Genomic DNA, 27,817 nt, shown 5'->3' on the forward strand with positions numbered 1-27,817 from the left:
TACCAGGGTTAGGACTGAGGGGTTAGGGTTAGGACTGAGGGGTAATACCAGGGACTGACCAGTGGCTTGCCGACCCAGTCGTACTCGTAATCAAAGACGTAGCCGTTCCTATCGAAGAGGTCGGTGAAGAGTTTGCGTAAGTAGTCGTAGTCCGGCTTCTCAAAGAAATCCAGGCGCCGCACATAACGCAGGTAGGTGGCCATCTCTTCTACAGGGAGACACACACATTACATTCAGGTAGGATCACACCTGTTCTATTCATTCAGATAGGAAAGAAAACACCTAGTTGTCATGGTGATGAAAGGCCTTCTGGTTCAGGTTAGTCTGTAGAGGTAGTGTTCACTCATTCCAAATCATTTCCACATGTTGGGAGCAGGTAAAAAAAAAAAAAGGAACGCTGACCTCCTGGGCTTCTCACGCGCAACATCGTCTAGGGTTTATAGAGAATAGTGCAACAAACAAACAAACCTCCAGTCAGCGGCAGTCTTGTGGGCGAAAACATCTTCGTTGACGAGAGGTTGAAGGAGAATGGCTCATGCTTACAGGCTGGCCACAAACAGGAGAATAACGGAGCAGTACAACCGTGGTGTGCAGAACAGCTTCTCCAACAGAACTCTCTGATCCTTGTCATGGATATGAAAAGACAGCAGACGACCACACCGGGTTCCACTCCGATCATAACGAGAAGACTCGGCTCCAGTGGGCAACGCCATCACCAACCCTGGACAATTCAGGAGTGGAAAACATGGCCTGGTCTAAGGAATCCTGGTTCCTGTTGGGTCATGCTGATGGCAGTCAGGATTTGGCATCAGGAGGATGACTCCATGTCCTCGTTCTGCCTGGGGTCAACAGGTACAGGCTGGTGGTGTAACGGTGTGGGGAATGTCTTCCTGGCACACGTTAGGTCCCTTGATACCAACTGAACAACGTCTAGAGGCAAAGGGGGTTCTTATCCCGTACTAGATGGGTGTACCTAACTGTTGTATTTCAGGAAGACAGATAAACAGACCTGGGAAGCTCTCACATAGCACCTCGATGGGCGTGGCTCTCTTGGTGTCACCTATCTTCTGATAGCGCTCCTTCAGAGTGTCTGCCTGGGGGGGCAGGGAGAGAGAGAGACACACAAAGAGAGAGACCGAGAGCGAGAGCGAGAGAGAGAGAGAGAGAGAGGGAGAGGGAGAGAGAGACACAAAGAGATAGACCCGAGAGGGAGAGGGAGAGAGAGACACACAAAGAGATAGACCCGAGAGAGAGAGAGAGACAGAGAGAGAGAGACACACAGAAAGAGAGACAGAGAGACAGACTTCATTGCCTGTCCGGAATGTTTAATTGTGGAATGAAATACCAGAAGTGTCAAAGGGTAAACGGACCAATCAGGGACTTGTGATGGCTAACTTTGATATAGGTTTCACACAACAGACAACTTTCTCTCTGAACAATGTCATGTGAAGTACGACGGTCAGCGTGTTCAGTTAGTGATGTGCATAGAGACATGTGACTGACGGCTGTGTGTCTGTCTGAACTGATAAGGGCAGACTAGCTGGACCTTTAATCAACAGTAACTAGCTGGACCTTTAAATCAACAGTAACTAGCTGGACCTTTAAATCAACAGTAACTAGCTGGACCTAAATCAACAGTAACCTTTAAATCAACAGTAACTAGCTGGACCTTTAAATCAACAGCAACTAGCTGGACCTTTAAATCAACAGCAACTAGCTGGACCTTTAAATCAACAGCAACTAGCTGGACCTTTAAATCAACAGTAACTAGCTGGACCTTTAAATCAACAGTAACTAGCTGGACCTTTAAATCAACAGTAACTAGCTGGACCTTTAAATCAACAGTAACTAGCTGGACCTTTAAATCAACAGTAACTAGCTGGACCTTTAAATCAACAGTAACTAGCTGGACCTTTAAATCAACAGTAACTAGCTGGACCTTTAAATCAACAGTAACTAGCTGGACCTTTAAATCAACAGTAACTAGCTGGACCTTTAAATCAACAGTAACTAGCTGGACCTTTAAATCAACAGTAACTAGCTGGACCTTTAATCAACAGTAACTAGCTGGACCTTTAAATCAACAGTAACTAGCTGGACCTTTAAATCAACAGTAACTAGCTGGACCTTTAAATCAACAGTAACTAGCTGGACCTTTAAATCAACAGTAACTAGCTGGACCTTTAATCAACAGTAACTAGCTGGACCTTTAATCAACAGTAACTAGCTGGACCTTTAATCAACAGTAACTAGCTGGACCTTTAATCAACAGTAACTAGCTGGACCTTTGATCAACAGTAACTAGCTGGACCTTTGATCAACAGTAACTAGCTGGACCTTTAAATCAACAGTAACTAGCTGGACCTTTAAATCAACAGTAACTAGCTGGACCTTTTAATCAACAGTAACTAGCTGGACCTTTAAATCAACAGTAACTAGCTGGACCTTTAAATCAACAGTAACTAGCTGGACCTTTAATCAACAGTAACTAGCTGGACCTTTAATCAACAGTAACTAGCTGGACCTTTAATCAACAGTAACTAGCTGGACCTTTAATCAACAGTAACTAGCTGGACCTTTAAATCAACAGTAACTAGCTGGACCTTTAATCAACAGTAACTAGCTGGACCTTTAAATCAACAGTAACTAGCTGGACCTTTAATCAACAGTAACTAGCTGGACCTTTAATCAACAGTAACTAGCTGGACCTTTAATCAACAGTAACTAGCTGGACCTTTAAATCAACAGTAACTAGCTGGACCTTTAAATCAACAGTAACTAGCTGGACCTTTAATCAACAGTAACTAGCTTGGCCTTTGATCAAAAGTAACTAGCTGGACCTTTAATCAACAGTAGCTAGCTGGACCTTTAATCAAAAGTAACTAGCTGGACCTTTAATCAACAGTAACTAGCTGGACCTTTAAATCAACAGTAACTAGCTAGACCTTTAATCAACTAATAACATATGGGAATTGTTTAGTGTAGTGTGTGTGACATTACATTCGTTCCTAACCTTAAGGTGTGTTTGTTCCTACCTTCAGGCCTTGCCAGGGCAGACTGCCTCGCAGAAAGTACATGAACATGTGACCAAGAGCTTCCAGGTCATCTCTCCTGCTTTGTTCTGCAGAGACAGGAAACAAAACACAGTTTCAGAGACACACACACAAGCCCATTTCAAACACAGGAACAAATGAGTTCTAACTAAGAGAAAATCACCTAATTGTTTTATTTGTCTATATATTTCACCTTTATTTAACCAGGTAGGCTAGTTGAGAACACCTTTATTTAACCAGGTAGGCTAGTTGAGAACACCTTTATTTAACCAGGTAGGCCAGTTGAGAACACCTTTATTTAACCAGGTAGCCTAGTTGAGAACACCTTTATTTAACCAGGTAAGCTAGTTGAGAACACCTTTATTTAACCAGGTAGGCTAGTTGAGAACACCTTTATTTAACCAGGTAGGCCAGTTGAGAACACCTTTATTTAACCAGGTAGGCCAGTTGAGAACACCTTTATTTAACCAGGTAGGCCAGTTGAGAACACCTTTATTTAACCAGGTAGCCTAGTTGAGAACACCTTTATTTAACCAGGTAGGCTAGTTGAGAACACCTTTATTTAACCAGGTAGGCCAGTTGAGAACACCTTTATTTAACCAGGTAGGCCAGTTGAGAACACCTTTATTTAACCAGGTAGCCTAGTTGAGAACACCTTTATTTAACCAGGTAGGCTAGTTGAGAACACCTTTATTTAACCAGATAGGCCAGTTGAGAACACCTTTATTTAACCAGATAGGCCAGTTGAGAACACCTTTATTTAACCAGGTAGGCTAGTTGAGAACACCTTTATTTAACCAGGTAGGCCAGTTGAGGACACCTTTATTTAACCAGGTAGGCCAGTTGAGAACACCTTTATTTAACCAGATAGGCTAGTTGAGAACACCTTTATTTAACCAGGTAGGTCAGTTGAGAACACCTTTTTTTAACCAGGTAGGCCAGTTGAGAACACCTTTATTTAACCAGGTAGGCTAGTTGAGAACACCTTTATCTAACCAGGTAGGCTGGTTGAGAACACCTTTATTTAACCAGGTAGGCCAGTTGAGAACACCTTTATTTAACCAGGTAGGCCAGTTGAGAACACCTTTATTTAACCAGGTAGCCTAGTTGAGAACACCTTTATTTAACTATGTACAGCTGCAGCGATCGGTTAGCTGCTCTGATAGCGGATGCTGACCAATCCCGCCTGTTGAAGCAGATGGACTAATCCAGAAAACAGCTCCATAAAAATCCACCCTGAGTCGAAAGACTGGTGTAGCAAAACGCATGACAGCTGTTATCTCAGGGTTCCCCCTGGACTAGCAGCACTTTGGATCGACTTCCTGTCACCTCCAACAGTAACATGACAGACTAATACGGGATTGAGATTTCAAGGAGGACATCCACTGATTTAAACAGGACAAATGAATTCAGGCTTAAAGGGACACCTTCATTTCCTCTGCAGCACCGCCCCAACATCAACATGTGAAAATGGAGCATTTCTATTTTTTTTTACAGTGAAATATATTTCAGGAAGAAGATAAGTGTTTCCAATGACATCGTCTACCAATCAGAAGGCAATGCCTCCTCATATTTTTTATTTTTTTTAATCACATGATGCACACTAATGATGTCATCGGAAACACTCCTCTTCCTCCATCTTTGTCATGTGTGTTTTGGGGTCTTTTTGAGTATTGATGCTAATGTAAGGGTGTGGTGCCCGTCAGGTGAGTATTGATGCTAATGTAGGGTGTGGTGCCCGTCAGGTGAGTATTGATGCTCATGTAGGGTGTGGTGCCTGTCAGGCTGTTTACCTTTGCCCAGGTGAGTATTGATGCTAATGTAGGGTCTGGTGCCTGTCAGGTGAGTATTGATGCTCATGTAGGGTGTGGTGCCCGTCAGGTGAGTATTGATGCTAATGTAAGGGTGTGGTGCCCGTCAGGTGAGTATTGATGCTAATGTAAGGGTGTGGTGCCAGTCAGGTGAGTATTGATGCTAATGTAAGGGTGTGGTGCCAGTCAGGTGAGTATTGATGCTAATGTAAGGGTGTGGTGCCCGTCAGGTGAGTATTGATGCTAATGTAAGGGTGTGGTGCCAGTCAGGTGAGTATTGATGCTAATGTAAGGGTGTGGTGCCAGTCAGGTGAGTATTGATGCTAATGTAAGGGTGTGGTGCCCGTCAGGTGAGTATTGATGCTAATGTAAGGGTGTGGTGCCCGTCAGGTGAGTATTGATGCTAATGTAAGGGTGTGGTGCCCGTCAGGTGAGTATTGATGCTCATGTAGGGTGTGGTGCCCGTCAGGTGAGTATTGATGCTAATGTAGGGTCTGTCAGGCTGTTTACCTTTGCCCAGGTGAGTATTGATGCTCATGTAGGGTGTGGTGCCCGTCAGGTGAGTATTGATGCTCATGTAGGGTGTGGTGCCCGTTAGGTGAGTATTGATGCTCATGTAGGGTCTGTCAGGCTGTTTACCTTTGCCCAGGTGAGTATTGACGCTCATGTAACGTGCGGTGCCCGTCAGGCTCTTGTGCTCCCTGTAAGGGATGTGTTTCTTGGTCTCAGGGTCGATGTACTCTTTGGCCAGGCCGAAGTCGATGATGTGGATGGTGTGCTGCCGCTTGCTGCCGGGCCGGCCAACCAGGAAGTTCTCTGGCTTCACGTCCCGGTAGATCAGACTCCTGGTGTGGACGAACTCCATCCGCGTGATCTGGGATAGGGGGAGAGAAAGAGGTCCTCTTTGCAACATGAAATCATTATCAGTTGGCATGTGGAACATTCAGGGCCTAAACTCATCAACCTTTGGACTGACGAGTTTGGCACTAGAGTTCAACAAACATCTGAAAGATGTTGACATCATCATTCTGCAGGAGAGATGTGGTGTAAGGCTGATATTGTCACTCACTGTCCCACAGTACAGACATCAATCTATCAGTACAAAACATAGACTATATATTCAGGCAAACAGCAAAAGAAGCACAACTGAAATTGATTAAAAAAACAAAACGAAAAAGACCACAAATGACAACTGGTGTGAAGCAGATTGTAAAATTATAAGGAATAAACGTAGAACACTTTCCAACCAAAAGCACAGAGACCTAAATAATGGTGAATTACGCCTTCATTACTGTGAAACTTTAAAAACTCTATAAACATAACACTCAGAACCAAACAGCACAGAGACCTAAATAATGGTGAATTACGCCTTCATTACTGTGAGACTTTAAAACTCTATAAACATAACACTCAGAACCAAACAGCACAGAGACCCAAATAATGGTGAATTACGCCTTCATTACTGTGAGACTTTAAAACTCTATAAACGTAACACTCAGAACCATAAAAGCACAGAGACCTAAATAATGGTGAATTACGCCTTCATTACTGTGAGACTTTAAAACTCTATAAACGTAACACTCAGAACCATAAAAGCACAGAGACCTAAATAATGGTGAATTACGCCTTCATTACTGTGAGACTTAAACTCTATAAACGTAACACTCAGAACCATAAAAGCACAGAGACCCAAATAATGGTGAATTAGGCCTTCATTACTGTGAGACTTTAAAAACTCTATAAACGTAACACTCAGAACCATAAAAGCACAGAGACCTAAATAATGGTGAATTACGCCTTCATTACTGTGAGACTTTTAAAACTCTATAAACGTAACACTCAGAACCATAAAAGCACAGTACAACAGCAAGCAGCTGACACTAACTGAAGAGTCCATAAACACAAACAAATTCTGGCAAAATTTAAAAAAACGAAACAAATCTAAACAAGAGGAATTAGCGATACAAAATGGTGACATATGGACAACCCATTTTAAAACGCTCTACGACACCGTTCAAATTGACACAAATGCAGAACAACGCCAAACTCAAAAAGCATTTGATTCTATTTGGCATACAGGACTGTTCTACAAAGTTAGTGAAAGTGGTGTAGGGGGTAAAACATATGACAGAATTAAATCAATGTATAAGCATTCAAATTGGCAAGAAAATACGTTTTTTTTTTTCCACCAGGGGCAGGGTCTTCGCCAGGGTTGCAATCTGAGCCCTGCACTCTTCAATGTTTACATCAACGAACTGGCCACTATTCTAGAAAAATTCTCATCCCCTGGTGTTAGTCTCCACAATTCAGAGGTTAAATGACTGCTCTTCGCAGATGATCTATGCCTGCCGTCGCCCACGGCACATGGCCTACAGCAGAGCGTGGCCCTGCTACAGCAGTACTGTCAGATCTGGGCCTTGGCAGTAAACCCCCAAAATACTAAAATAATGATTTTCCAGAGAAGATCCAGATCTCAGGGAATTAGACCAACGTTCTCAATTGGTACAAAATATATAGAGTACTGCACACACTACTATTACTTTAAAAATAAGCTCAACTGGACACCTTAATGAGGCAGTGAATGAGCTGAGAGAGAAAGTACACAGGGCATTCTACACCATTAAAAAACCAATTCAAATTGAAATACTAATTGAATGTGTCATTGAACCAATTGCACTCCACGGCAGCGAGGTGTGGGGTCCACTTGCAAAACAAGATTTCACCAAATGGGACAAACACCCCATTGAAACCTTGCATGCAGAGTTCTGTAAGATTCTCCTACATGTCCAGAGGAAAACTACAAACAATGCATGCAGGGCAGAATAAGGCCAATATCCACTAATAATACAAAATTAAAAAAGAGCAAATAAGTTTTGGAAACATCTCAAATACAGTGACCCCCTCTCATATCATTACCAAGCCCTGCAATGCCAAGAGCTGAGCAAAGAAAAGAGTCCCCTCATCCAGCTGGTCCTGGGGCTGAGTTCACAAACCTGTTCTACTAACACACTGAAGCCTCAGTCCCCTCATCCAGCTGGTCCTGAGTTCACTAACCTGTTCTACTAACACACTGAAGCCTCAGTCCCCTCATCCAGCTGGTCCTGGGGCTGAATTCACTAACCTGTTCTACTAACACACTGAAGCCTCAGTCCCCTCATCCAGCTGGTCCAGGGGCTGAGTTCACTAACCTGTTCTACTAACACACTGAAGCCTCAGTCCCCTCACCCAGCTGGTCCAGGGGCTGAGTTCACTAACCTGTTCTACTAACACACTGAAGCCTCAGTCCCCTCACCCAGCTGGTCCAGGGGCTGAGTTCACCAACCTGTTCTACTAACACACTGAAGCCTCAGTCCCCTCACCCAGCTGGTCCAGGGGCTGAGTTCACCAACCTGTTCTACTAACACACTGAAGCCTCAGTCCCCTCATCCAGCTGGTCCTGGGGATGAGTTCACTAACCTGTTCTAGTAACACACTGAAGCCTCAGTCCCCTCATCCAGCTGGTCCTGGGGTTGAGTTCACTAACCTGTTCTAGTAACACACTGAAGCCTCAGTCCCCTCATCCAGCTGGTCCTGGGGCTGAGTTCACTAACCTGTTCTACTAACACACTGAAGCCTCAGTCCCCTCATCCAGCTGGTCCTGGGGCTGAGTTCACTAACCTGTTCTACTAACACACTGAAGCCTCAGGACCAGAACATCCAATCAATCAGAATAAACCAAATTACAACACACTCAAAACTAAACTACATTGCTCATTGGGAAAATGCAGTGCTATCTGGCCCTAAATCAACAGTACACCGTGGCAAACTATTTGACCATGGTTACTGATCAAAACCTTAGAACAACCTTGATAAAGTACAGGCTCAGTGAGCACAGCCTTACCATTGAGAAGGGTAGACACAGGAAAACATGGCTCCCTGTAGAGGAAAGTCTGTGTAACCACTGCACAACAGCAGAACCTGAGACAGAGCTGCATTTCATGACAAAATGTAAAAAATATAAAACAATTAGAGTGAGACAGAACGAGAGACACCGATTCAGAGACAGAACGAGAGACACCGATTCAGAGAGAGAGAGAGACACCGATTCAGAGACAGAACGAGAGACACCGATTCAGAGAGAGAACGAGAGACACCGATTCAGAGAGAGAACGAGAGACACCGATTCAGAGACAGAACAAGAGACACCGATTCAGAGAGAGAACGAGAGACACCGATTCAGAGACAGAACGAGAGACACCGATTCAGAGACAGAACGAGAGACACCGATTCAGAGACAGAACGAGAGACACCGATTCAGAGACAGAACGAGAGACACCGATTCAGAGACAGAACGAGAGACACCGATTCAGAGACAGAACGAGAGACACCGATTCAGAGACAGAACGAGAGACACCGATTCAGAGACAGAACGAGAGACACCGATTCAGAGACAGAACGAGAGACACCGATTCAGAGACAGAACGAGAGACACCGATTCAGAGACAGAACGAGAGACACCGATTCAGAGACAGAACGAGAGACACCGATTCAGAGACAGAACGAGAGACACCGATTCAGAGACAGAACGAGAGACACCGATTCAGAGACAGAACGAGAGACACCGATTCAGAGACGGAACGAGAGACACCGATTCAGAGACGGAACGAGAGACACCGATTCAGAGACGGAACGAGAGACACCGATTCAGAGACGGAACGAGAGACACCGATTCAGAGACGGAACGAGAGACACCGATTCAGAGACGGAACGAGAGACACCGATTCAGAGACGGAACGAGAGACACCGATTCAGAGACGGAACGAGAGACACCGATTCAGAGACGGAACGAGAGACACCGATTCAGAGACGGAACGAGAGACACCGATTCAGAGACGGAACGAGAGACACCGATTCAGAGACGGAACGAGAGACACCGATTCAGAGACGGAACGAGAGACACCGATTCAGAGACGGAACGAGAGACACCGATTCAGAGACGGAACGAGAGACACCGATTCAGAGACGGAACGAGAGACACCGATTCAGAGACGGAACGAGAGACACCGATTCAGAGACGGAACGAGAGACACCGATTCAGAGACAGAACGAGAGACACCGATTCAGAGAGAGAGAGAGAGAGACCGATTAAGAGACAGAACAAGAGACACCGATTCAGAGAGAGAGAGAGAGAGAGACCGATTAAGAGACAGAACAAGAGACACCGATTCAGAGAGAGAGAGAGAGACACACCGATTCAGAGACGGAACGAGAGACACCGATTCAGAGACGGAACGAGAGACACCGATTCAGAGACGGAACGAGAGACACCGATTCAGAGACGGAACGAGAGACACCGATTCAGAGACGGAACGAGAGACACCGATTCAGAGACGGAACGAGAGACACCGATTCAGAGACAGAACGAGAGACACCGATTCAGAGACGGAACGAGAGACACCGATTCAGAGACGGAACGAGAGACACCGATTCAGAGACGGAACGAGAGACACCGATTCAGAGACGGAACGAGAGACACCGATTCAGAGACGGAACGAGAGACACCGATTCAGAGACGGAACGAGAGACACCGATTCAGAGACAGAACGAGAGACACCGATTCAGAGAGAGAGAGAGAGAGACCGATTAAGAGACAGAACAAGAGACACCGATTCAGAGAGAGAGAGAGAGACACCGATTCAGAGAGAGAGAGAGAGACACCGATTCAGAGACGGAACGAGAGACACCGATTCAGAGACGGAACGAGAGACACCGATTCAGAGACGGAACGAGAGACACCGATTCAGAGACGGAACGAGAGACACCGATTCAGAGACGGAACGAGAGACACCGATTCAGAGACGGAACGAGAGACACCGATTCAGAGACGGAACGAGAGACACCGATTCAGAGACGGAACGAGAGACACCGATTCAGAGACGGAACGAGAGACACCGATTCAAAGACAGAACGAGAGACACCGATTCAGAGACAGAACGAGAGACACCGATTCAGAGAGAGAGAGAGAGAGAGACCGATTAAGAGACAGAACAAGAGACACCGATTCAGAGAGAGAGAGAGAGAGAGAGAGAGAGAGACACACCGATTCAGAGACAGAACGAGAGACACCGATTGAGAGACAGAACGAGAGACACCGATTGAGAGACAGAACGAGAGACACCGATTCAGAGACAGAACGAGAGACACCGATTCAGAGACAGAACGAGAGACACCGATTCAGAGACAGAACGAGAGACACCGATTGAGAGACAGAACGAGAGACACCGATTGAGAGACAGAACGAGAGACACCGATTGAGAGACAGAACGAGAGACACAGATTGAGAGACAGAACGAGAGACACAGATTGAGAGACAGAACGAGAGACACCGATTGAGAGACAGAACGAGAGAGAGAGAGACAGAACGAGAGAGAGAGAGACAGAACGAGAGAGAGAGAGACAGAACGAGAGAGACAGAACGAGAGAGAGAGAGACAGAACGAGAGAGAGAGAGACAGAACGAGAGAGAGAGAGACAGAACGAGAGAGAGAGAGACAGAACGAACGAACGAACGAACGAACGAACGAACGAACGAACGAGAGAGAGAGAGAGAGAGAGAGAGAGAGAGAGAGAGAGACATTGGGTGGAGTTGTTCCCCCTCCGCAAAGCCACTGCATCAGCCATTGCTCTAATTCTGCGAAGGGAGGTCTTTACCAGATTCGGAATTACAGACCAAATCCTCTCTGACCGAGGTCTGCAGTTCATATCAGGAATCTACAAAGAGCTCTGTACCTACTGGGGTGTAATTGCCAAGTTGACCACAGCCTACCATCCTCAGACCAACCTGACCGAGAGGGTAAACCGAACCCTGAAGGGGATGATTGCTTAATTCGTGGGGGATCAGCACACAAGGTGGGATCAGCATCTCCCTGAATTTCGCTTTGCACTGAACTCTGCCGTGCAGGAGACTTCTGGGGTCACTCCCGCCGAACTCCACCTGGGAAGACCATTAAAAGGTCCGATGGACAGACTCTTGCAAAGTTCAAATGTTTCACCTGACTGCCCAGCGTTTGATACCCTACAACACCACCACACCTTGCTAGCCAGAGTGGAGGCCAGCAAAACCAAAGCCAAACAACGACAGCTGAGAAACTATGACAAACATAGACGAGACGTGTGTTTTCCACCCCAGTGTCTGAGTACGTTCACATAATCTGTCAAAGGCATCTAAAAAGTTCACTGCCAAGCTAGCTTCGAGATGGAAAGGTCCATACCGTGTAGTGCAGCAGTTGGGACCAGTGAACTACTTGGTCTGTTTGGAGGACACTGGGGAAGATGTCAGGACAGTGCATGTTGTTGACCTAAAGCCCTGCTACCCTACGGCAGAAGAGCTGGATCGCAGGCAAAAGCAACACCTGCAGGACCTCTTCGTGGAGGACTCTGATGAGGAGGACTTCCCTGGTTTTGTGTAGCAGGAACATGAACAGAGCTCTTTGTAGATTCCTCCAAACGAGCTTCAATGCCATACAACACTCCTTCCGTGGCCTCCAACTGCTCTTAAACGCTAGTAAAACCAAATGCATGCTTTTCAACCGATCGCTGCCTGCACCCGCATGCCCGACTAGCATCACCACCCTGGATGGTTCTGACCTTGAATATGTGGACACCTGTAAGTACCTAGGTGTCTGGCTAGACTGCAAACTCTCCTTCCAGACCCATATCAAACATCTCCAATCGAAAATCAAATCAAGAGTCGGCTTTCTATTCCACAACAAAGCCTCCTTCACTCACGCTGCCAAGCTTACCCTAGTAAAACTGACTATCCTACCGATACTCGACTTACCCCTGTGCTGATGAGGTATTCTGGGTGGGGTTACCCTTGTGCTGATCTGTGGGTTTCATAGGGTGTGTATTCCCTTTTCTCTCCACTGGCTATCTGGTGAACAGGCTACACTCTAGGCAGTCTCTTCTGCTGATGTGTGTGGGTCTGGTAGTGGTACACTCTCTATTCTACTCTTCTCCTTTTGGCATGGTTAATACCTGCCCGGCGCCCGAACACAATCTTTATCTTTACCCCTCACTAATAATTACCGCTACAAAGTGAAATAAAGAGTGTGCATTTGTACCAGCTGAATAGCGATCATGAGGACGGTCTTGAGGGAGAAGGTTCTGTCACACAGATCAAACAGGTCTTCCAGACTGGGTCCCAGCAGCTCCAGAACCATGGCATTATACTTCCCACAGGGCCCGAAGTAGAATACCTGGGGGACGCCCTCTGCAGAGACAAAGTGAATGGTTTCACAAACACACTGAAGATGCAAGAAAAACAACAGTGTGTGATTACAATAAGACATTGTTTATTTATTTTATTTTTTTAAACAGTAAAACAAAGCTTCAATTGTAACTTAGAATCAAGTGAGTGCTGGTCTCATTTCATTAGGTCAATAGACTGCTATTGCTCTTTAAAGCCAACACCAGTCCTCTTGGTGCCAACGGGGCTATACATTTGGATGAGTTCCCCCTCTTGCCTGAGTAGCCTCGTGTCTTAGGTCAGTTAGAATCACCACTTTATTTTAAGAATGTGAAATGTCAGAATAATAGTAGAGAGAATGATTTATTTCAGCTTTTATTTCTTTCATCACATTCCCAGTGGGTCAGAAGTTTACATACACTCAATTAGTATTTGGTAGCATTGCCTTTAAATTGTTTAACTTGGGTCAAACGTTTCGGGTAGCCTTTCACAAGCTTCCCACAATAAGTTGGGTGAATTTTGGCCCATTCCTCCTGACAGAGCTGGTGTAACTGAGTCAGGTTTGTAGGCCTCCTGACAGAGCTGGTGTAACTGAGTCAGGTTTGTAGGCCTCCTGACAGAGCTGGTGTAACTGAGTCAGGTTTGTAGGCCTCCTTGCTCACACACACTTTGTGATGGCCACTCCAATACCTTGACTTTGTTGTCCTTAAGCCATTTTGCCACAACTTTGGAAGTATCGTTGGGGGTCATTGTCCATTTGGAAGAGCCATTTGCGACCAAGCTTCAACTTCCTGACTGATGTCTTGAGATGTTGCTTCAATATATCCACATAATTTTCTTCCCTCATGATGCCATCTATTTTGTGAAGTGCACCAGTCCCTCCTGCAGCAAAGCACCCCCACAACATGATGCTGCCACCCCCGTGCTTCACGGTTGGGATGGTGTCTTCAGCTTGCAAGCCTCCACCTTTTTCCTCCAAACATAACGATGGTCATTATGGTCAAACAGTTATATTTTTGTTTCATCAGACCAGAGGACATTTCTCCAAAAAGTACGATCTTTGTCCCCAGTGCAGTTGCAAACCGTAGTCTGGCTTTTTTTACGGTGGTTTTGGAGCAGTGGCTTCTTCCTTGCTGAGCGGCCTTTCAGGTTATGTTGATATAGGACTCGTTTTACTGTGGATATAGATACTTTTGTACCTGTTTCCTCCAGCAACTTCACAAGGTCCTTTGCTGTTGTTCTGGGATTGATTGGCACTTTTCGCACCAAAGTACATTAATCTCAAGGAGACAGAACGTGTCTCCTACCTGAGCGGTATGACGGCTGATTGGCTGATTTCTTTTGATTTTCTCATGATGTCAAGCAAAGAGGCACCGAGTTTGAAGGTAGGCCTTGAAATACATCCACAGGTATGTAAAGTCAGCATTTCACAGTAAGGTCTACACCTGTTGTATTCGGCGCATGTGACAAATAAAATTTGATTTGATTTGAATCCACCAATGTAATGGAAGTTTAATATCAGAAAAACTGTTATAGTGGAGAGCACTTGGTGACTGGTGACTAGCTCAGCCTGTTATAGTGGAGAGCACCTGGTGACTAGCTCAGCCTGTTATAGTGGAGAGCACCTGGTGACTGGTGACTAGCCTAGCCTGTTATAGTGGAGAGCACCTGGCGACTGGTGACTAGCTCAGCCTGCTATAGTGGAGGGCACCTGGTGACGAGCTCAGCCTGTTATAGTGGAGAGCACCTGGTGACGAGTGACTAGCTCAGCCTGTTATAGTGGAGAGCACCTGGTGACGAGCTCAGCCTGTTATAGTGGAGAGCACCTGGTGACGAGCTCAGCCTGTTATAGTGGAGAGCACCTGGTGACTAGCTCAGTCTGTTATAGTGGAGAGCACCTGGTGACTAGCTCAGCCTGTTATAGTGGAGAGCACCTGGTGACTAGCTCAGCCTGTTGTAGTGGAGAGCACCTGGTGACTGGTGACTAGCTCAGCCTGTTATAGTGGAGAGCACCTGGTGACTGGTGACTAGCTCAGCCTGTTATAGTGGAGAGCACCTGGTGACGAGCTCAGCCTGTTATAGTGGAGAGCACCTGGTGACTGGTGACTAGCTCAGCCTGCTATAGTGGAGAGCACCTGGTGACTGGTGACGAGCTCAGCCTGTTATAGTGGAGAGCACCTGGTGACTGGTGACTAGCTCAGCCTGCTATAGTGGAGAGCACCTGGTGACTGGTGACTAGCTCAGCCTGTTATAGTGGAGAGCACCTGGTGACTGGCTCAGCCTGTTATAGTGGAGAGCACCTGACGACGAGCTCAGCCTGTTATAGTGGAGAGCACCTGGTGACTGGTGACTAGCTCAGCCTGTTATAGTGGAGAGCACCTGGTGACTAGCTCAGCCTGTTGTAGTGGAGAGCACCTGGTGACTGGTGACTAGCTCAGCCTGTTATAGTGGAGAGCACCTGGTGACGAGCTCAGCCTGTTATAGTGGAGAGCACCTGGTGACTGGTGACTAGCTCAGCCTGCTATAGTGGAGAGCACCTGGTGACTGGTGACTAGCTCAGCCTGTTATAGTGGAGAGCACCTGATGACTGGTGACTAGCTCAGCCTGCTATAGTGGAGAGCACCTGGTGACTGGTGACGAGCTCAGCCTGTTATAGTGAAGAGCACCTGGTGACTGGTGACTAGCTCAGCCTGTTATAGTGGAGAGCACCTGGTGACTGGTGACTAGCTCAGCCTGCTATAGTGGAGAGCACCTGGTGACTGGTGACTAGCTCAGCCTGTTATAGTGGAGAGCACCTGGTGACTGGTGACTAGCTCAGCCTGCTATAGTGGAGAGCACCTGATGACTGGTGACTAGCTCAGCCTGCTATAGTGGAGAGCACCTGGTGACTGGTGACTAGCTCAGCCTGTTATAGTGAAGAGCACCTGGTGACTGGTGACGAGCTCAGCCTGTTATAGTGGAGAGCACCTGGTGACTGTACCTCACTCAGCCTGTTATATCAATATCAAATCTAAATCAAATCAAATGTTATTTACAAGCCCTTAATCAACAATGCAGTTTTAAGAAAAACAAAAAAATCATATTGAAATATAACAAGTAATTAAAGAGCAGCAGTAAAATAACAATAGCGACACTATAAACTGGGGGGCACCGGTACAGAGTCAATGTGCTGGGGCACCGGTTGGTGGAGGTAGTTGAGGTAATATGTACATGTAGATAGAGGTGACTGGATGTATGTATATGGATAATAAACAGAGTAGCAGTAGCGTCAAAATGGAGGACATGGTGGGTACAATGCAAATAGTCCAGGTAGCCGTTTGATTACGTGTTCAAGAGTCTCATGGCTTGAGGATAGAAGCTGTTAAGAAGCCCTTTGGGTCCTAGATCAGTGGTTCCCAGACTGGTTATATTCCCGTACCCCTTCAAACATTCAACCTCCAGCTGTACCCCCTCTAGCACCAGGGTCAGCTGTACCCCCTCTAGCACCAGGGTCAGCACACTCTCAAATGTTGTTTTTTTGACATCACTGTAAGCCTGCCACACACACACTCTCAATGTGGAGAAAATATACAGGGGATACCAGTACCGAGTCAATGTGCGGGGGTACAGTTTAGTTGAAGATATATTTAATTGTTTCCCTCATAATAAACATCCATTATATTGGTGGATTCAATACTACATTTAACAGTTTTCCTGATAATAAACTTCCATTACATTGGTGTTCATGACCACAGAGAATCAATATAATTCTGTGATGTTTCTCACCTGAACTCCCCAGCTGTTTATAGAACCTGTACTCCAGGTGGAGCTGTGGGGCCCGGGACTTGATGGCCTCCTGGAAATGAGATAAACACCATGAGGGTTAGAGGTCAAAACACCAAGAGGGTTAGAGGTCAAAACACCAAGAGGGTTAGAGGTCAAAACACCATGAGGGTTAGAGGTCAAAACACCATGAGGGTTAGAGGTAAAAACACCATGAGGGTTAGAGGTCAAAACACCATGATGAGGGTTAGAGGTCAAACAACATGATGAGGGTTAGAGGTCAAACACCATGATGAGGGTTAGAGTTCAAACACCATGATGAGGGTTAGAGTTCAAACACCATGAGGGTTAGAGATCAAACACCATGAGGGTTAGAGGTCAAACACCATGAGGGTTAGAGGTCAAACACCATGAGGGTTAGAGGTCAAACACCATGAGGGTTAGAGGTCAAAACACCATGGGGGTTAGAGGTCAAACACCATGATGAGGGTTAGAGGTCAAACAACATGATGAGGGTTAGAGGTCAAACACCATGATGAGGGTTAGAGGTCAAACACCATGATGAGGGTTAGAGTTCAAACACCATGAGGGTTAGAGATCAAACACCATGAGGGTTAGAGGTCAAACACCATGAGGGTTAGAGGTCAAACACCATGAGGGTTAGAGGTCAAAACACCATGGGGGTTAGAGGTCAAACACCATGATGAGGGTTAGAGGTCAAACAACATGATGAGGGTTAGAGGTCAAACACCATGATGAGGGTTAGAGGTCAAACGACATGATGAGGGTTAGAGGTCAAACAACATGATGAGGGTTAGAGGTCAAACACCATGAGGGTTAGAGGTCAAACACCATGAGGGTTAGAGGTCAAACACCATGAGGGTTAGAGGTCAAACACCATGGGGTTAGAGGTCAAAACACCATGGGGGTTAGAGGTCAAAACACCATGGGGGTTAGAGGTCAAAACACCATGGGGGTTAGAGGTCAAAACACCATGGGGGTTAGAGGTCAAACACCATGATGAGGGTTAGAGGTCAAACAACATGATGAGGGTTAGAGGTCAAACACCATGATGAGGGTTAGAGGTCAAACACCATGATGAGGGTTAGAGTTCAAACACCATGAGGGTTAGAGATCAAACACCATGAGGGTTAGAGGTCAAACACCATGAGGGTTAGAGGTCAAACACCATGAGGGTTAGAGGTCAAAACACCATGAGGGTTAGAGGTCAAAACACCATGAGGGTTAGAGGTCAAAACACCATGGGGGTTAGAGGTCAAACACCATGATGAGGGTTAGAGGTCAAACGACATGATGAGGGTTAGAGGTCAAACAACATGATGAGGGTTAGAGGTCAAACACCATGAGGGTTAGAGGTCAAACACCATGAGGGTTAGAGGTCAAACACCATGAGGGTTAGAGGTCAAACACCATGAGGGTTAGAGGATAAACACCATGAGGGTTAGAGGTCAAACAATGGGGATAGCTCATAACCTCATCATAGGAAAGAGACTGTGAATCAATCAATCCCAATAACTCAGTTGGTGGGTGAACGTGTGTCCCCGACTAAGCACGGGTGGTGGGGTTCAGGACCACAGGGGGTTGAGTCATTCATGACACTCAGTGCGCAAGCAAACCACAGACGAGAGGGCTTTCTGAGCAAGTGTGTGTAAAACCAAACCAACAAGCCAAACAGAAACAGATTGCATTTAAACCCACAGGATGTTCTGAACAGCTAACCTTACAACAGCTTTAGAACTACATACATACTGCAGTACTACAACAGCTTTAGAACTACATACATACTGCAGTACTACAACAGCTTTAGAACTACATACATACTGCAGTACTACAACAGCTTTAGAACTACATACTGCAGTACTACAACAGCTTTAGAACTACATACATACTGCAGTACTACAACAGCTTTAGAACTACATACATACTGCAGTACTACAACAGCTTTAGAACTACATACATACTGCAGTACTACAACAGCTTTAGAACTACATACATACTGCAGTACTACAACAGCTTTAGAACTACATACATACTGCAGTACTACAACAGCTTTAGAAATACATACATACTGCAGTACTACAACAGCTTTAGAACTACATACATACTGCAGTACTACAACAACTTTAGAACTACATACATACTGCAGTACTACAACAGCTTTAGAACTACATACATTACTGCAGTACTACAACAGCTTTAGAACTACATACATACTGCAGTACTACAACAGCTTTAGGAATACATACATGCGACAGTACTACAACAGCTTTAGAACTACATACATGCTGCAGTACTACAACAGCTTTAGAACTACATACATACTGCAGTACTACAACAGCTTTAGAACTACATACATACTGCAGTACTACAACAGCTTTAGGAATACATACATGCTGCAGTACTATAACAGCTTTAGAACTACATACATACTGCAGTACTACAACGGCTTTAGAACTACATACATACTGCAGTACTACAACGGCTTTAGAACTACATACATACTGCAGTACTACAACAGCTTTAGAACTACATACATACTGCAGGACTACAACAGCTTTAGAACTACATACATACTGCAGTACTACAACAGCTTTAGAACTACAACAGCTTTAGGACTACGTACATACTGCAGGACTATAACAGCTTTAGAACTACATACATACTGCAGGACTACAACAGCTTTAGAACTACATACATACTGCAGGACTATAACAGCTTTAGAACTACATACATACTGCAGGACTATAACAGCTTTAGAACTACATACATACTGAAGGACTATAACAGCTTTAGAACTACATACATGCTGCAGGACTATAACAGCTTTATCTAACAGGAATCATAACCAGTAGTATCCACCAGGAATAAGGAATCATAACCAGTAGTATCTACTAGAGGTCGACCGATTAATCGGAATGGCTGATAAATTAGGGCCGGTTTCAAGTTTTCATAACAATTGGGAATCGGTATTTTTGGACACCGATTTAGCCATTTTCTTTATTTAATCTTTATTTAACCAGGCAAGTCAGTTAAGAACACATTCGTATTTTCAATGAGCGGGGCGGCAGCGTAGCCTAGTGGTTAGAGTGTAGAGGCGGCAGCGTAGCCTAGTGGTTAGAGTGTTACGGTTACTAGTCCAACGCTCTAACCACTAGGCTACGCTGCCGCCTCTACACTCTAACCACTAGGCTACGCTGCCGCCTCTACACTCTAACCACTAGGCTACGCTGCCGCCTCTACACTCTAACCACTAGGCTACGCTGCCGCCTCTACACTCTAACCACTAGGCTACGCTGCCGCCTCTACACTCTAACCACTAGGCTACGCTGCCGCCTCTACACTCTAACCACTAGGCTACGCTGCCGCCTCTACACTCTAACCACTAGGCTACGCTGCCGCCTCTACACTCTAACCACTAGGCTACGCTGCCGCCTCATTTTCAATGACTACCTAGGAACGGTGGGTTAACTGCCTTGTTCAGGGGCAGAAAGACAGATTTTTACCTTGTCAGCTCGATGATTCGTTTTTGCAACCTTCTTGCTACTAGTCCAACGCTCTAACCACCTGCCTTACATTGCACTCCACGAGGAGCCTGCGTGGCAGGCTGACTACCTGTTACGCAAGGGCAGCTAGTCCAACGCTCTAACCACCTGCCTTACATTGCACTCCACGAGGAGCCTGCGTGGCAGGCTGACTACCTGTTACACGAGGGCAGCTAGTCCAACGCTCTAACCACCTGCCTTACATTGCACTCCACGAGGAGCCTGCGTGGCAGGCTGACTACCTGTTACACGAGGGCAGCTAGTCCAACGCTCTAACCACCTGCCTTACATTGCACTCCACGAGGAGCCTGCGTGGCAGGCCGACTACCTGTTACACGAGGGCAGCTAGTCCAACGCTCTAACCACCTGCCTTACATTGCACTCCACGAGGAGCCTGCGTGGCAGGCCGACTACCTGTTACACGAGGGCAGCTAGTCCAACGCTCTAACCACCTGCCTTACATTGCACTCCACGAGGAGCCTGCGTGGCAGGCTGACTACCTGTTACACGAGGGCAGCTAGTCCAACGCTCTAACCACCTGCCTTACATTGCACTCCACGAGGAGCCTGCGTGGCAGGCCGACTACCTGTTACACGAGGGCAGCTAGTCCAACGCTCTAACCACCTGCCTTACATTGCACTCCATGAGGAGCCTGCGTGGCAGGCCGACTACCTGTTACACGAGGGCAGCTAGTCCAACGCTCTAAACTCTTGTTTATCTAGCGTGTCCTGCGTTGCATATAATCGATGCGGTGCCTGTTCATTTTTCATCGAATCACAGCCTACTTCGCCAAACGGGTGATGATTTAGCACTGTCGTTGCTCCAATGTGTACCAAACCATAAACATCAATGCCTTTCTTAAAATCAATACACAAGTATATATTTTTAAACCTGCATATTTTGTTAATATTGCCTGCTAACATGAATTTCTTTTAACTGGGGAAATTGTGTCACTTCTCTTGCGTTCAGTGCAAGCAGAGTCAGGGTATATGCAGCAGTTTGGGCCTCCTGGCTCGTTGCGAACTGTGTGAAGACCATTTCTTCCTAACAAAGACAGTAATTAATTTGCCAGAATTGTACGTAATTATGGCATAACATTGAAGGTTGTGTAATGTAACAGCAATATTTAGACTTAGGGATGCCACCCGTTAGATAAAATACGGAACGGTTACGTATTTCACTGAAAGAATAAACATTTTGTTTTCTAAAAGGATAGTTTCCGGATTTGACCATAATGACCTAAGGCTCGTATTTCTGTGTGTTATTATGTTATAATTAAGTCTATGATTTGATATTTGATAGAGCGGTCTGACTGAGCGGTGGTCGGCAGCAGCAGGCTCGTAAGCATTCATTCAAACAGCACTTTCATGTGTTTGCCAGCAGCTCTTCGCTGTGCTTCAAGCATTGAGCTGTTTATGACTTCAAGCCTATCAACTCCCGAGATTAGGCTGGTGTAACCGATGTGAAATGGCTAGCTAGTTAGCGAGGTGCGCGCTAATAGCGTTTCAATCGGTGACGTCACTTGCTCTGAGACTTGGAGTAGTTGTTCCCCTCGCTCTGCAAGGGCCGAGAGGCTAACGCTGCTTCGAGGATGGCTGTTGTCGAACATTTGACCCAAGTTAAACAGTTTGACCCAAGTTAAACAGTTTAAAGGCAATACTACCAAATACTAATTGAGTGTATGTAAACTTCTGACCCACTGTGAATGTGATGAAAGAAATAAAAGCTGAAATAAATAATTCTGTCTACTATTATTCTGACATTTCACATTCTTAAAATAAAGTGGTGATCCTAACTGACCTAAGACAGGGAATTATTACTAGGACTAAATGTCAGGAATTGTGAAAAACTGAGTTTAAATGTATTTGGCTAAGGTGTATGTAAACTTCAGACTTCAACTGTATCCTAATATGTGACAGGGTTGAGCAGCGCAAATGGCTGCAACAAGCCTACACACAGAGTAGAATTCACAAAGACACCAGTCATAATGACTAATATAAGGCCTACAGTCCGTGCTCCCAAATACTGGGAAAAGTGTGATTCATTTGATGACATGATCACCACATTAGCCCCACGCGGCTATAAAAATAAACAATGCAATTAAATGACACACAACAGGATGGCATATTTAGATCCTAGAATAGGCCTAGCTTAAATCAGATTTACTTCTCTTTTGCAGCTCAGGCGGTTATTCTTGACAAGGCTCTTCTGGATCTTTATCATTCTCACATGAGTCATTTGCTGAAGGCCCAAGCCTTTACTACGCCATCTACTGGTATAACATCGTTATTGAATGCAGGTCTAAAACAAGCTCTCGACTTCTTTTTTGAAAAAGAAACCAGAACCTGCAAAGCAACTCCAACGTCTGGGCTGGAGTTGCTTGATTGACTAGCTAATTTCAACTAGCTACCTTCGGTTTATGTCCTTTAGTTGCTTGATTGACTAGCTAATTTCAACTAGCTACGTTCGGTTTATGTCCTTTAGTTGCTTGATTGACTAGCTAATTTCAACTAGCTACGTTCGGTTTATGTCCTTTAGTTGCTTGATTAACTAGCTAATTTCAACTAGCTACGTTCGGTTTATGTCCTTTAGTTGCTTGATTGACTAGCTAATTTCAACTAGCTACGTTCGGTTTATGTCCTTTAGTTGCTTGATTGACTAGCTAATTTCAACTAGCTACGTTCGGTTTATGTCCTTTAGTTGCTTGATTGACTAGCTAATTTCAACTAGCTACGTTCGGTTTATGTCCTTTAGTTGCTTGATTAACTAGCTAATTTCAACTAGCTACGTTCGGTTTATGTCCTTTAGTTGCTTGATTGACTAGCTAATTTCAACTAGCTACGTTCGGTTTATGTCCTTTAGTTGCTTGATTGACTAGCTAATTTCAACTAGCTACGTTCGGTTTATGTCCTTTAGTTGCTTGATTGACTAGCTAATTTCAACTAGCTACGTTCGGTTTATGTCCTTTGCAGATACAAACTTTTGTCAGTAACGTGGCATCTATAAAAAAAAATATCTGTAACCGAGTAAAGGAAGACGTAAAGTCAGAATTGAACATGTAAATGTCCATTCATAGTCGTAACAGAGTTTGTACGTTTAAAGATCTATTTGAACGTTTACGTTTCATGTTTCACGCATAGCTTTTCTTACGCTCCTAACGATACGTACGTGCAACCTTTTGGCAGCTATATCCCCACTTGACAGGCACACTGACTCTACACTCATCTGGATAGCATATCCCTTAGGTCCACGAACAAAGATCTAGCCTCCTCGTAGCCTGCCGGCCCATAATTGTCAGCACGCGGTCCTGTGTGACGACAGAGTCCGTAGTTTAGTTAAAGGGTGCGATCGTAAATTCAGATCACTCTCGTCTGAAAGCACAGAATAAACATTTTTTTACTGCATTGTTGGTTAAGGAATTGTAAGTAAGCATTTCACAGTGAGGTCTACACAGTACTGACTAGAGGATGGTACTGACTAGAGGATGGTACTCTACTGGTACTGACTAGAGGATGGTACTCTACTGGTACTGACTAGAGGATGGTACTCTACTGGTACTGACTAGAGGATGGTACTCTACTGGTACCGACTAGAGGATGGTACTCTACTGGTACCGACTAGAGGATGGTACTCTACTGGTACCGACTAGAGGATGGTACCGACTAGAGGATGGTACTGACTAGAGGATGGTACTGACTAGAGGATGGTACTCTACTGGTACTGACTAGAGGATGGTACTGGCTAGAGGATGGTACTCTACTGGTACTGAATAGAGGATGGTACTGACTAGAGGATGGTACTGGCTAGAGGATGGTACTCTACTGGTACTGACTAGAGGATGGTACTGGCTAGAGGATGGTACTCTACTGGTACTGACTAGAGGATGGTACTGACTAGAGGATGGTACTCTACTGGTACTGACTAGAGGATGGTACTCTACTGGTACTGACTAGAGGATGGCACTCTACTGGTACTGACTAGAGGATGGTACTCTACTGGTACTGACTAGAGGATGGTACTCTACTGGTACCGACTAGAGGATGGTACTCTACTGGTACCGGCTAGAGGATGGTACTTTACTGGTACTGACTAGAGGATGGTACTGGCTAGAGGATGGTACTTTACTGGTACTGACTAGAGGATGGTACTGGCTAGAGGATGGTACTCTACTGGTACTGACTAGAGGATGGTACTGACTAGAGGATGGTACTGACTAGAGGATGGTACTGGCTAGAGGATGGTACTCTACTGGTACTGACTAGAGGATGGTACTGGCTAGAGGATGGTACTCTACTGGTACTGACTAGAGGATGGTACTCTACTGGTACTGACTAGAGGATGGTACTGGCTAGAGGATGGTACTGACTAGAGGATGGTACTCTACTGGTACTGACTAGAGGATGGTACTGACTAGAGGATGGTACTGACTAGAGGATGGTACTCTACTGGTACTGACTAGAGGATGGTACTGGCTAGAGGATGGTACTCTACTGGTACTGACTAGAGGATGGTACTCTACTGGTACTGACTAGAGGATGGTACTGGCTAGAGGATGGTACTCTACTGGTACTGACTAGAGGATGGTACTGACTAGAGGATGGTACTGACTAGAGGATGGTACTGGCTAGAGGATGGTACTTTACTGGTACTGACTAGAGGATGGTACTGGCTAGAGGATGGTACTGACTAGAGGATGGTACTGGCTAGAGGATGGTACTTTTACTGGTACTGACTAGAGGATGGTACTGGCTAGAGGATGGTACTCTACTTCCACCACTCTGTAGGCTACTGACCAACTCAAAGCTCCCCTTAGGTCTGAATACTTATGTAAATGTGATATTTCCTTTAAAAACATTTTTTTTTACAAATTTGCAAGCATTTCTAAAAAACTGTTTTTGCTTTGTCATTATGGGGTATTGTGAGTACAGTGCCTTGCAAAAGTATTCATCCCCCTTGGTGTTTTTCCTACTTTGTTGCATTACAACCTTGGAATTTGGATTTCATGTGATGGACATACACAAAACAGCCCACATTGGTGAAGTGAAATGAAAAAAATTACTTGTTTCAAAAAAGTATTTTTAAAAACCCCAGAAAAGTGGTCACATGATCTCAGTATATATACACCTGTTCTGAAAGGCCCCAGAGTCTGCAACACCACTAAGCAAGAGGCACCACCAAGCAAGAAGCACCATGAAGACCAAGGAGCTCTCCAAACTGGTCAGGGACAAAGTTGTGGAGAAGTCCAGATCAGGGTTGGGTTATAAAAAAATAACAAACTTTGAACATCCCACTGAGCACCATTAAATATATTATTAAAAAATGGAAAGAATATGGCACCACAACAAACCTGCCAAGAGAAGGCCACCCACCAAAACTCACAGACCAGGCAAGGAGGCATTAATCAGAGAGGCAACAAAGAGAGCAAAGATAACCCTGAAGGAGCTGCAAAAGCTCCACAGCGGAGATTGGAATATCTGTCCATAGAACAACTTTAAGCCGTACACTACACAGAGCTGGGCTTTACGGAAGAGTGGCCAGAAATAAATAAGCACGTGAGAGACTCCCCAAACATGGAAGGTACTCTGGTCAGATGAGACTAAAATTGAGCTTTTGGCCATCAAGGAAAACGCAATGTCTGTCACAAACCAAACACCTTTCATCACCCGAGAACACCATCCCACCATCAACACCATCATGCTGTGGGAATGTTTTTCCATCGGCAGGGACTGGGAAACTGGTCAGAATTGAAGGAATGATGGATGGTGCTAAATACTGGGAAATTCTTGAGGGAAACCTGTTTCAGTGTTCCAGAGATTTGAGCCTGGGACGGAGGTTCACCTTCCAGCAGGACAATGACCCTAAGCATACTGCTAAAGCAACACTCGAGTGGTTTAAGGGGAAACATTTAAATGTCTTGGAAAGGCATAATCAAAGCCCAGACCTCAATCCAATTGAGAATCTGTGGTATGACTTAAAGATTGCTGTACACCAGCAGAACCCATCCAACTTGAAGGAGCTGGAGCAGTTTTGCCTTGAAGAATGGGCAAAAATCCCAATGGCTGGATGTGCCAAGCTTATAGAGACATACCCCAAGAGACTTACAGCTGTAATTGCTGCAAAAGGTGGCTCTACAAAGTATTGACTTTGGGGGGATGAATGTTATACGCACTCAAGTTTTAAATTTTTTTGTTTTATTTCTTGTTTGTTTCACCAAAAAAACTTCAAAGTGGTAAGCATTTTGTGTGAATCAAATGATACACACACACCCCCAAAAAAAAAAATCAAATTTAATTCCAGGTTGTAAGGTAACAAAATAGGAAAAATGCCAAGGGGGTGAATACTTTCACAACCCACTGTAGATTGAGGGGAAAAAATAATTTAATTACATTTTGAATAAGCCTGTAACATAACAAAATGTTTAAAAAAGTCAAGGGTCGGAATACTTTCCAAATGCACTGTATGGTTCAACCTCATGTTTATATAATATAACTAAGGTATAGTCTAAATCCAAATTGTTTCCCTCTCAGAGTTCAGAGCACACACTGGACTCTGGCCGAGGAGTAGGGTTGATCCGAGCATTCTGGCCTCACAATGGCAGTCAAGCACCCAAGCTAACAGGCTAAGGTTGGCTAGCTTGCTAGCTACTTCAAATTCAATTTTATTTGTCACATGCACCAAATACAACAAGTGTAGACCTTACTGTGAAATGCTGACTTACAAGCCCTTAACCAACAATTCAGTTTTAAGAAAATCCCTAAAAAAAAGTAAGAGATAAGAAAAACAAATAATTAACAATAGCGGGGCTATACACAGTCAATGTGTCAATGTGCGGGGGTACCGGTGTCGAGGTAATTATGTACATGTAGGTAGAGTTATTAAAGTGGCTATGCATAGATAATAAAGAGTAGCTGGGCATAAAATAAGGGTCGGGGGCAATGCAAATAGTCTGGGTACCCATTTGTTTATATGTTGAGGAGTCTTATGGCTTGGTCCTAGACTTGCGCTCCGGGACCACTTGCCGTGCGCTAGCAGAGAGAACAGTCTCAAGGTTCAACCTCCATGTTCATATAATATGTTATAGCATTAGGTCCACTCACCAGTTTGATAGCCACATATTCATTAGTGTACAGGTTCTTCCCAGGCGTAGCTCTCCAAAGTTCCCACAGCCGATCTTCTTCCCGACCCGGAAGTTAGGCCCACCATGAGCACCCGGAGTTGCTCCCCGAGCTACGACTGCCGTGCCCGACCGGCTCCCTCCCGTCTTTGACATCCTCTTCCCTTCCTCTGCCTCCCCCTTTCCTCCTCCTCTCTTGTCAAAGTCCATAAGTTTGTGGTACCCTGGCCTCTCCACGATTACGCCACTGCCATGCAGTCCTCAGAGCCGCCAAAACATCCACCAGAC

At 45.2% G+C, this 27,817-nt stretch overlaps 2 long non-coding RNA genes and 1 pseudogene across 2 annotated transcripts; 1 reads left to right on the top strand and 2 right to left on the bottom strand.

The window, feature by feature from the left end:
* On the bottom strand, positions 1 to 27,817 carry LOC127925049 (casein kinase I-like; annotated as a pseudogene).
* LOC127925051 (uncharacterized) lies at positions 2,188 to 3,016 on the bottom strand. The gene is made up of 3 exons (XR_008119592.1): positions 2,946 to 3,016; positions 2,604 to 2,682; positions 2,188 to 2,285 (listed from the first exon to the last, which is right to left on the bottom strand). It is a non-coding gene; the product is annotated as an uncharacterized LOC127925051 (long non-coding RNA).
* Positions 16,921 to 19,929, top strand: LOC127925050 (uncharacterized). The gene is made up of 3 exons (XR_008119591.1): positions 16,921 to 17,741; positions 17,836 to 18,251; positions 18,321 to 19,929. It is a non-coding gene; the product is annotated as an uncharacterized LOC127925050 (long non-coding RNA).

This window comes from Oncorhynchus keta, unplaced genomic scaffold (genome assembly GCF_023373465.1).
Source record: "Oncorhynchus keta strain PuntledgeMale-10-30-2019 unplaced genomic scaffold, Oket_V2 Un_contig_5009_pilon_pilon, whole genome shotgun sequence".
NCBI lineage: Eukaryota > Metazoa > Chordata > Actinopteri > Salmoniformes > Salmonidae > Oncorhynchus > Oncorhynchus keta.